General features: G+C 37.9%; 1 pseudogene; it reads left to right on the forward strand.

The window, feature by feature from the left end:
• The window catches only part of LOC138151472 (MYG1 exonuclease pseudogene), a 91,397-nt pseudogene extending 81,883 nt beyond the window's left edge, over positions 1-9,514 (forward strand).
• Positions 9,515-12,257: the final 2,743 nt, after the last annotated feature.

Below are 12,257 nucleotides of genomic sequence, written 5' to 3' on the forward strand. Positions count from 1 at the left end.
AGAGAGAGAGAGAGAGAGAGAGAGAGAGAGAGACTGGGCTTGGAGTTAAGAAGACCTGAGTTCAAATCCAGCCTGAGACACTTATTAGTGATCCTGAACAAGATGCTTAACCCTGTTTGCCTCAGTTACCACTCCAGTATCTTTGCCAAAAAAAAAAATACCCTAAAAGGGGTCATGAAGAGTTAGACATGACTGAAATAACTGAACAACAGCATCTATATATGGTATTTTACAAATTTTAAAGCAATATATATGTATGTTGTGTATGTTACTGATGACATTATTATTATAATTATTATTTTTTATTATCTCTGTATTATTATTATTGTCCTCTACTAGCCCTATACCAATGACTTATGATGGGAATGTTAACAACCAGCAAAAGTCTCTTGAAGGAGGCAGTACTTGATTTGAGCTTTGAAAAGATCTAGGGGAACCTACAGCCTTGAGGCCACACGTGGCTTCTTTATGGAATTGTTCTGTGAAGTTTGGGTTCAGTCAAAGGGCCACACTTGAGGATCTAGAGGGCTCCGTGTGGCTCTGAGGTCACAGGTTCCCCACCCCAGACTAGGGATTCTAATATGTGCAAGGGAAAAGACATGGGGTAGAAAGCAGCAGGGTGGAAGGCAGCTTGTTTAAAATGATAGAAGACTGAATGGAAGAACAAATGGGCCATTCTAACTGGAATAAGTGAGGAGAAGTATTACAAATTCAGTATGGAAAGACAGGTTTGAGCAAGACTGGGAACATCTTTAAATACCTATAGGAGGAGCTTTTATTTTATCCTAGAGCTTTTGTCCTGGGCCAATGAAAGGCCATCCTTTGGCCAAGTCTACACAACATTGTGTGTCAGAAGGTGTCTTAAACCTAGGTCATCCTGATTTGGAATCTAACTCTCTACCCATTATGCTACACATATGTTCTCTGTATTCATATTTATATACATATGTAAACATGTCAGCACGTATGTATGAAGTGTTCCCAAAGTCTTAAGCTAGGTTTAAATTTTCACTAAGACTTTTGAGACACCTTGTCTATACATGCATATGTGATATATGTATATGTGTATGAAGAGACAGAGAGAGATTATTATGATTATTAATCGTGGCACCTGGATTAAATTAAAAAAGAATAAAATGAATAGAAATGAACATTTGGCTTTCTTAGCACCTAAGGCCAGCCTAGAGACAGTAGAGAAACACTGGAACCTTTTGAGGAAGAGATTAACATGAACAATCCTGTGTTTCCGGGTTATCAATTAAGTTGTACTGCTAACAATGGATTGGAGTGGGAAGAAGCTAGATGAAGGGATGCCAAAAGGAAGGGACTGAAGTAGGTCTCAATCTATGATCCTGCAAACATTATCTCCATTTTACAAATGCAGAAAATGAGGCACATAGAAGTCATGTGACCTACCCATTGTTACACAGGTAGCAAGGGTCAAAAACAGAATTTGAATATAGGTCTTCCCTAATTCCTAAAATTTCACTGGAAAGTTTTTGATAGTCTTTCTCATAAATTATGATACCACTACATAACATCACCAGCAATACTTTTAAATGGTCATTTATAGCAAGAAGCAGTTAATAATCATCAAAAGAACTAAACAATTTCTTGAATATGAACTACACTGATTTCTTTCTACCAGTCAATTCTGGGCCCTGCCCATTATCTGTCAGCATCTTCTGTCCATGCTTACCATATGCATAGGACAAAGAGTATTAGACCTGAAAAAAACTCAAGTATATTAGAACTGAAAGGAGTTTCACAACATAGAGATGATATATGTGATATGGAAGGAGTAACTCAATGGGATAGCATTGCCAGCCTGTGGAGTCATGACCTAGAATTCATATAGGATCAGGAGATAGCGATAGAGAAATGCGTCAAAATTCAATTTCACTCAAGTTAAACTAAAGCACAAGAAAAGGGGGAAAGGACAAGCTGAAGATTCACGATTGAAAAGCCAGCCAGTATACATTTGTAGTGACTGGCATCTGCAGGGAACTGATGGAGAAGGCATTCTAATCATTCAATAAAACCTTCAATTTTCACCCAAGCAATTAAGTCAAAATGCCACTGACAACATGTTACTGTGAAATAAAGCTCCTGCCATTAGGTTTACGACGCTATGTGTTCTTTACTATTATTATTTCCAAAAAATAAAACATTCAGTAAATACTTTGGGGGGAAGCGACAACAACAACCGAACCATTATCACATTGGCAGCTAGCATAGGAAACGCAGCTCCTCTCAGAACCCTGGTTTTTGAAATCAGCGCAAGAGAAGAGGAATTACTAGAATTGATTGGACATCCAGATATAAAGACTATTCAGGGGCTCCTGCTAGCTATTTCCTCAACCATTGTTATTTTCATTATTCTTTGCTGGCCTTAAGGTCTAAGAAAGCCAACTGCTCATTTCTATTCATTTTATTCTTTCATAATTTAATCCTGGTTTCACTGCTAATAATCATAATAGCCTCTCTCTCTCTCTCTCTCTCTCTCTCTCTCTCTGTCTCTCTCTGTCTCTCTCTCTCTGTCCCTGTGTCTCTGTCTCTGCCTCTCTCTGTCTCTCTTTTCTCTCCTCTCCTCTCCCCTCTCTCTGTCTCTCTCTCTGTGTCTCTCACACTCTGTCTCTGTCTGTGTGCGTGTTCTTGTCTCTTCATATGCATACTTATATAACACATATGCATGTATATAAAAGGTGTCTCAAAAGTCTCAGTGCAATTTTAAGTCTAGCTTAAGACTTTGGGAACTTTCTGTACATTCATGTTGACATGTATACAAATATGTGTGTGTATACAGAGAAACATAAGAGTGGAAAAACTTGTAGAGAGTTAGATTACAAATTAGGAAGATTTAGGTTTAAGATACCTTCTGATACATGATGTTGTGTAATCTTGGCCAAAGGACAATCTTTAAATGGCCCAGGAAACTTTATATGGCTATAATCTGCAAAACAGTTGCTTATCTTCATTGACAGCCAAATTTAGCCCACTAAGAGCTCTGTAGACTATTTAAATCAGTGGTCTGAAGAGAGGGGTGAGAAAGAGACAGAGACACAGAGAGTGATAGAGATAGACAAAAAGAGAGAGGAGAGGGGAGGCAAAGGGAGGGCAGGGAGGGGAAGTAAGGAAAGACTGAGAAACAGAAAAAGACAGAGACAGTGACAGAGACAGACAGAGGCAGAGGGAGAGAAAGAGAGTGACAGAGACAGAAACAGAGAGACAGAGACAGAAAGAGGTGATTTTATTACTATAGACAACTTCCTTGTGAAGAAGTTCCTTCTCCCGATGCCTAGTACACAGAGAGATGTAGTGATTCACCAGTTTCATAGAAGTTCATGTCAAAGACAGAACTTGAATCCAGATCTTCCTGGTTGAAAGGCAAGTTCTTTATCTATTGCACCATACTGCCTCTCCTGTGTGTGTGTATACAAACATACAATGTTAAAACTGGAAAGAACCTTAGAACATGAAATGTTAGGGCTATAAGTAGGAAAAGGAAACTAAAACATTAAACAGAGAATGAAAAACATCATTCAGAGACATTAGTAACAGAGACCTTATAGCACTTTATCTGCTTTTCATTTGATTTTCAGGATATCATGAAATGATCTTGCCCCTGTTTAAAAATAGATGAAGAAACTTAGCCTCTCAGAGGTTTAGTGTCTTGCCCATAGTCACCCAGCTAGTACATAGACAACCTGTGAGGCAAAGTCTAACGACTTCATGTTCAATGATCTTAACACTAAGACAGGCTGTCTCCTAATGAAAAGTGTCAATAAAATAAACAAGCAATTAGACCCTACCAAGTACCTATCAAAAAGGATTCCTCATATTCACATAGCTAGAAAATAGCAGATAAAAACCCAGGACTCTTAACTTCCTTTCTAATGCTGTATAGTCATAGGCAAAACTCTCTCCTCTCTGAAACTTCTAGTTCCTCCTCAGTAGAATGAAGTGATTGGATTACTCCCTTCTTGCTATAAAATTCTATATTTTGTGCTCTTAGATCTTAACTCAGTTTGAAATTCTATGATTCTTTGACGTATGTGTGCTATTTTTGCTGGAAAATATCATCTCCTTCCACCCGCACCAACCTTTGGAAAAAGATTTACTTTTGCTTCGTGTTGTTGGTCATTTGGTTTTGGTTTTTCTTAACAATTTCAATCATTTCTGGAAATATCCTTTCTGAAAAAAGTCCTCTCCTCTTTTTTCATCCCTGAAAATATAATCCTTCCTATTTAGAGAGAAAATAATCAAGGCTAAGTGACCAATTCGGTGAACCCATCCGGCAATGATATCTAACATCCTACCCTAGTAGACCCTCACCTTTCTGCAGAAAGGAGATAGACATGTTTCCTTCTCCTGGACTTCACTACTTTTCTAATTACTTGGATTTTAGATAATTTTTAGTGATCTTTTAATTTACTTTGTAATACTCCTGGACAGAGGGTTGAGACTGGAGTCAGGAAGACGTAAGGTCAAATCCAGCCTCAGATACTTGCTAGCTTTGTGACCCTCGGTAAGTCACTTAACCCTGTTTGGCTCAGTTTCTTCATCTGTAAAATGAGATGGAGAAGCAAATGGTGAACATTGCAATATCTTTGCCAAGAAAACTCCAAATGGGGTCACAAAGAGTCAGACAAGGGGGGTGGCGATGTGGCACTGTGAATAGAGCACCAGCCCTGAAGTCAGGATGACCTGACCTCAGACACTTAACACTTACTAGCCCTATGACCTTGGGCAAGTCACTTAACCCCAATTGCCCTGCCTTCCCCCCTGAAAAAAAAAGAGAGTCAGACAAGACAAATGACTGAACAAGAAAATTCCTGAATATCGATCTTCTGGTTCTGATTAAGAAATGAACCATTTAAGATGTGTTAACTTTGAGACCACAGAAGTTGAAGGAGGAGAAAGATATCCTTCCAAAACGAGCTAGGAACTTCCTTCCCCCACCTTTTCTTATACTTTCTACCAATGTGAAAAGTTGCTTGTTTCTTAAAACTTAGATCATCACCTATTCCTCACCTTTTCTTCCTTTGAGAGGAAAATGCTAAGGGGAAAGCTTGAAAGAAATAAAATCTGTATTTGCAGGAGAATTGGCTGGCTTAGGGGCTAAGTAATGGGATAAGGAACATCTCACCTCTAGGTCAGCAGTTCAGCTGTGGAGCAAGTAATTGGTAGCACTGTTGAAAGTTTCAAAAATGATCCCAAAGATTGAATAGCCTGGAAATTGAGCCCCTCTCTGGCCGGAGAAGTGGTCTCACCAAGCTGGGGTTAAAGCATATTAGCAGAAGCAACATCTGTGATATTTCATAAGATCCTGATTAGGGTTGGATGGTACTATAGATTAACAGTCAGAGGGAGAGGTGGGTAGAGAAGGAGGAGAAGAAGAGGGGAAGGAAGAGTAAAACAACTGTCATCTAGTGATTTTAAAATGTGACATACAGTAATCAATATCAAATTGCTTGCCTTCTCCTTTAAGGGGAATAGAAGGGGCAGGAGGAAGAGAGAGAATTTAGAACTCCAAATTTTAAAAAATGAATGTTAATTTTTATATGTAATTGGTAAATATTTAACAAAATATTTTTTAAATAAAAAATGAAATCAGAGGACCAGTCTCCATTCTAATTAGTGAGACTCTTGCTTCAAGAACAAATATCCTTGTTTTGGCAAGTATAATAATTAATTGCATAGTATATGGGGAAAGCACCAAGAAAGAAGTCAAAGAATCAGGGGTTTGAGGGTCTTTTCCACCATTTATCAGCTGTATGATCTGAAGCAAGTCATGTCAGTCACCTCTGAAAGTCAGCTTTTCTTATCTGTATAATAAAAGAGTATGTGCCTTTGATGTCTCAGGAAAGTAAGGGAATGGGAGGCAAGAGACCCCCCTTCAAAGCCAGTCTGCCTTCAGCACTTACTAGCTGGAGAACTTCAGGAAAATCACTTATACCTTTGGGTCCCTCAGTTTCCCCATCTGTAAGATGAGAATATTACTGCTTATCCTCCCTACATCAGAATGGTTGTGAGACAAAGACTTTGTCAACTTTGAAATGTTCTAGAAACATGAGTTGTTATTTTAATTACCTACCTTATAAGTTGTCAAGATATTGAGAAGATATGCTCTGAAAAGTATAGAGCATGAACATAAGATAGTCATTATTAATGACTAACATACTGTTTCATCTAAAAGTTGCCAGCTGCCCAAAATTGACTCTTCAACATAGATTCTCAGAGTCAATTTCTGATTGTCATAAGAGGTCTGAGATGTATAACATAGATTCTTCTGCGAGGTGGTTTCATGTGTAGCCCCAAAGTTGGGGGAAATTTTTATATAAAGAGAAAGTAGCTCCAAAGGCATATTTTGGGGCTAAGCTGAAAAGAGATGATGATAGACAGCAATTAGCACACCCATTTCCCCTTTGGATACATTGCTCAGAACTTAAACCTTCATGCCCAAGAAGTATAAGCACTTTTTTATATATTGTTAGTGCCTCAGATTTGTGAATGCTCTCAAAGCAAAAATTGCTGGTTGTATACAATTTTCTTAGCACAAATTACAGCATACTGACAGAAGAGAGTAGAGATCTGCTGGCCTAGTAGAAGGGAGACCTGTATACTATGTATTTTAGGGGTAAGTTACCAGTGTTACCTGCAGTGTAACAAAATAGCACTTTCACAAAGGCATTCCCCATGTACCCTAACTGCCTTTTCCTTTCCAAATGAGGGTAATCCAAAGTATTCATTTTGATCTGTTAAATCCCAGTGCAGTCCAATGTTCTCAGTAATTTCCAAATTCACTGTTATCTTAACCCCTCCATAGATCATCTGGTTCATGGAGCTGTTCTTAACACTTTAGAAATTGGAACTTGTTAGGGATCCTAAAGGAAGGTGTTTTGTGAATCATAGCTCCCGTTTGACAGAGTTCCTTCTTCCATTTTAAAGACCTAAGCCCACATTGAGCAGTGTACCCTGTGCTACTACCTGGCTCCCTCCAGACCTGTGTACCATGCTCCAGACCTATGACACTCTCAAATCTTCATCTTCTCATTATCTCAGAATTCAATTCTTTTTATGGTACTAATAATGTGTAGCTTAGTAAACTTTAAATCCAACACATTAATCTTTAATGATGTGTTTAAATGATCCCTTCTTCTAAACTCCCCTACTATTGTCAAGGGCACCATCATGTTAATGGCCACCAAGGGTTGCAACTTCATTGCCATCCTCAAATCCTTTCTCATACTCACTCCATACATTCATTCTTTGCAAAATCTAATATCAACTGTCACGACATACCTTAACAACATCTCTGAAATATGTGTGTATGTATCCCATTTTTTCTACTCACACAGCTATAACCCTGTGTGCTATCACCCTGGTGCAACCCCTTATGCCCTCATCACAAGACTATCACAATAGTATTCTGCTTGGTCCCCCTGCCCCAAGGGTTATCAAAATAATTTATCCTAAAGTGCAAGTTTGAGTGTGTCATCCTTCTACTCAAAAAATATAGTGGCTCCCTATTACTTCCAAGATCAAATATAAAATGATCCATTTGTCTTTTAAATACTTTCACAGCCTTGCCTCTTTCTACTTTTCCAGTCTCTTTACACTTTACTCACCTTGGCATATGCTATAATTCAGTTGATTGTTCCTTATCGAATGCACTCCATCACCTGACACCATGTCTTTTTAGTGGCTGTACCCTATGCCTGGGATGCTTTCTCTCCTCACTCCATGTCCTGGTTTCTCTGGACTCCTTCAAGGATCATTTCACATCTCACCTTCTATAAGAGACCTTTTCTGGTCCCTCTTGCCCTCTCAACCATTAAAATCACTCAATATTCAATAAGTGCCTACTTTGGGCCAGGCATTGTGCTAAGCACTGGGAATACAAATGCTTAAAAAAAAAAAGTTCCCTGCCCTCAAGTAGCTTAAAATAAAAAATCAAAACATAAAAGGAAGCTTAAAGTGAGGGGAAGGGAGAAAGTACCCCAAAAGGACATGATGTAGAAATCAGAGAAGTACCAAAGTTGTGAAGTCAGATGAAGACATTTCATATACTCGTGGGTGTGAGTGCGTATGTACACATACACATACAAACATAAACATACATGTATGTATCTTGTATGTACGTACTGGTTTTTGTGTTGTTTTCCTCATTAGAAGGAGAGCTCCTTGAGGAAAGGAACCATGTTTTTGCCTTTGTTTGCTCCCCTACTCTTAGCACAGTGTATGGAGTATAGTAAATATTTAAAAAATGATAATTGACTTACTTCATTAGTTCTCTTGTGTGCAACTGGAGATACAGCTGACATTACAATGGTGCCTTAGGATTTATAAAGCATTTTCCTCACATCCCTATAAGGTAAGTAGTGTAAGTATTATTATTCCTGTTTTATTGGGGAGGAAAGTAAAGCTCAGACAGATAAAGTGACTAATCTGAGTTCATTAAGCAGAAATGGTAATCAAGCCATGATCTTCTGACAGCAATTACAATGACCAAGGATCAAGTTTCTTAACTTAGGGTCTATATGTGTGTATACAGACAGACAGACAGATGGACATGTGTGTATGTATATATGCAAATGATAGATAATTGGATGTCTATATAACTGTAATCTTATGTATTTTACTTTGTTCATTTAAAAACATTTCTGAGAAGGGAGCCATAGTCTGAGTTCATTACACACACACACACACACACACACACACACACACACACACACACGAGTTAAAATTAACTAGAAGTGCACCACTAAGAGAAATAATAAGGGTGAGAGTCATGAGACACTTGAGAAGATATGGCCACGCAAGGAAGTCTTTTAAGATCTTTAACTCACACTGCTCCTGGAGCTCCGCTCCTCGCTGCTGAAGGGCTCTCGCGGGCTGGCCCTCCAGCCTGCCTTTCCCCCAAGCGCCGGGCTGGCCTCATCGGGACCGACCACCGCACCTGCCACTGCGACGAGGCGCTGACCTACGTGCTGCTGAAGCTGCTTCCTGAGTTCCACGACGCGGAGATCCTGCGCCTCCGCGATCCGGTGCTGCTGGCCACCTGTGACCCTCAGAGACAAAGCTGTGGCCACCACCAGGGGTTCTTCACCAAGTCTGTGAGTTCTCTGCTGCCAGGGAAGCTGTGGAAGACAAAGTTGAGCAGCGCGGGGCTGGTCTATGTGTACTTTGGCCAGAGGCTCCCGGCCCAGCTGCTGGACGCCACTACAGATGACCAAATTGTGGATACTCTTTGACAAGATGCATGAATATTTTGTGGAGGAGGTAGATGCGGTGGACAACGGGATCTCCTGGTGGGAAGGAGGAAAAGCCTCGATATGCACTGGCCACCACTTTGAATGCTCGGGTTGCCCTACTTAACCTCACCTAGAACCAACGGGATCAGGACACAGAGGCCAGCTTTCATCATGCCAAAGAACTAGTACGTGAGGAGTTTCTACAGAAACCGGATTTCTAGAAGCACAGCTGGCTCCCTTTTTTTTTAATTATTTAAAATTTAAATACAAAATGAGAAAAGAAAAAAAAAAACATTGCCATGTACAGAGCAGACCTTATGAAAGGATTCAATATAAAACAATAAATCTCTATTTCAATAAAACCTAAATAATAAATACTACACGTTGTTTTCAAAGCTGTCTGACTTTTCTTTGCTTCCTTGTTGGTTTTCTTTGGTCCTTTGCTATATATTCTTCCTCCCCCACAAAGAAGGCTACAATTAAGCATGAATATATATATATATATGTGTATATATATGCCCATACATAGGAATCTATAAATATGTGCATATATACTCATACACATTGTAAGTAAGTATTACATAAGTAAGATCATTCTATGTTTATTTCCATTTGTCATCTGTTTCTCTGAAGGTGAATGGCATTTTCCTTTATAGGGTCAGGTCTCTCCATGTTTTTCTAAATCAACCTACACCATAAAAATATTCCAACCCGATCCCATTCTATCTGAAAGATTGTCTATGAAAATTTTCCACCAATTTTCTTGGTTAAATAAGTTTTAGTTATACAAGAAAACTTTCATTTTAAAATAGTCAAAATTATCCTTTTTACACTTCAACAATGTTCTCCATTAAAATATAATTTAAGGTCTGATACTGCTGAATCTACTTCCTTTACATCTTTTTTCTTGGTTTCTTTGAAGTTCCTGACCTTTTACTCTTCCAAATGAACTTTTTAATTTATTTTTTCTAACTCAATAAAATAATTTTTCACAAATCAATTGGGATGACATTGAATAAATAGATTAGTTAGGTAAAATTGTCTTAAAGGGAAATGGGTACATAAATATAATGAAATATTACTGTACTATGAGATGATGAATAAAGAGAAACACTTTAATAATAATAATAAAGTGAAAGACTTAGATGAACATATGAAAAGTAAAGTAAGCCAAACCAGGAAAATGATACATACCATGACTATATAAAGTATATATTAAGAACGACAACCATCACAAAACAATTGCAATTGCATGTTTCAAGTGTTCCATCCTATGTGGATCCCCAGCACAAGATGATAGGTGCACAATCAAAGCTTTATCTGTATATTTGTAACCCAATGTGAAATAAATAGAGCCAGGTCTTTCCTTTTGATAAGAACGCCATCAGAAGACTCACTTTGACCTCTTTAGCTCCATGCCCATGTACCAAGTGTTCTAGTATCTCCTTTGAGGATTATCCAACCTCCATCTTGGAATGGGAAATAAATGCCATAAGCATTAGTCATGATGTATTTATATAGTATATAAATTCATAGTTACAAAAGCACTTTACATACATGAATCGTATTTAATCCCCACGAGCATACCTGTGAGGCAGATACTATGATTGTTATTTTCACCATTTTTTTAGATGGAAGAAACAAGTCCGGAGAGGAGAAGCTTGCCAAAGGTAATATATTTAACAAGGGGTAGAGCTGGGAATTGAACCCAAATCTTTGACTTTTAAATCATAAAGGGTTTCCTTTAGAATAGGCTGTCATTTTGGTCATTGCAAAATGACAATAATAATAACAAGAAATTACAGTGTTGGTCCCTGGATGAGCACCATTCACAGTATTAATTGACTTGTTTGACAATTTGCAAATCATATTTATATAATTGTGAGGACTTTTGAGAATCTCTTGGACAGTAAAGAGATTAAATCGGTCAATACTTAAAGAAATTAATTCAGACTAGTCATCGAAAGGACAAATACTGAAGTTGAATCTTTGGCCACATAAAGAGAAGACAGGACTCATTGGAGAAGACCCTGACACCTGGAAAGATTAAAGGCAAATGAAAAAGGGGAAAGCAGAGGATGAGATAGTGTAGAGAAAACAATGAACATAAACTTGGACAGACTTTCAGAGATAGTGGAAGATAGAAGGGCCTAAAATGTATTAATCCATGAGGTCATAAAGAGTCAGACAAGACTGAAAGACTCAATAACAACAACAAAAGACTCTTAAAACTGGAAGGAAGCTTATAGATCCTTCAGCCCAACTCTGTCATGTTGCAGGTAATGACAAGACCCTGTCCAGGATCACACAATGTTTTAATGGTAGAATGGACTTGAACCCAGGTTTTCAGTTTTCTGTCTCTACAACTTTTTCCATTACAATGCCTTGTTTCTCTGGTGTCTAGTAGAATATATTTATTGGATTTTTGGATTATATATATATACATATGTATAATTATATATACATATATATAATTATAAATATATATTATTGGATATAATGTGACATAATATTAATATCAACCTCTCATATTTCTATATTGCTCTGAGATTTCTAAGTATTTTCTTTATAATGCTATGTGGTAGCTAGGGCAAGAATTATTATCTATATCTTACAGATGAATAAACTACTAAGACCCAAAGAATATAATTACTTCTCGACAAGGATCATACAACTAACAACTAGCTTAGTCGGGACTTGAACCCTGGTCTCCTTTAGCAATACTCTTTCTACTGATGCCCTTATGCTTCCCAAAAGTGCACTTCTTTTGGATATGGCAAAATTCTATTCCTCGTTTTCTTTAAAAATAATTCCAGTGCACAAGGCAAAAACAGTTCAGGTCACTTATAGTAACCTTCAAATTGACAGACAAAATAAAAGAAATATAACAAATAAACAAAAAAGAAATAAGATAAAAATAAACAAAAAGAAATAAACAAAAACCACTGCCTACTTCCAGATCCCTAGGCCTTACCATGTACTCTGATATTTTGTCCCAAT

Source organism: Petaurus breviceps, unplaced genomic scaffold (genome assembly GCF_028583685.1).
Source record: "Petaurus breviceps papuanus isolate PSGF00001 unplaced genomic scaffold, PetGlider_PUasm1.0 140, whole genome shotgun sequence".
In the NCBI taxonomy this organism is placed as follows: Eukaryota; Metazoa; Chordata; class Mammalia; order Diprotodontia; family Petauridae; genus Petaurus; species Petaurus breviceps.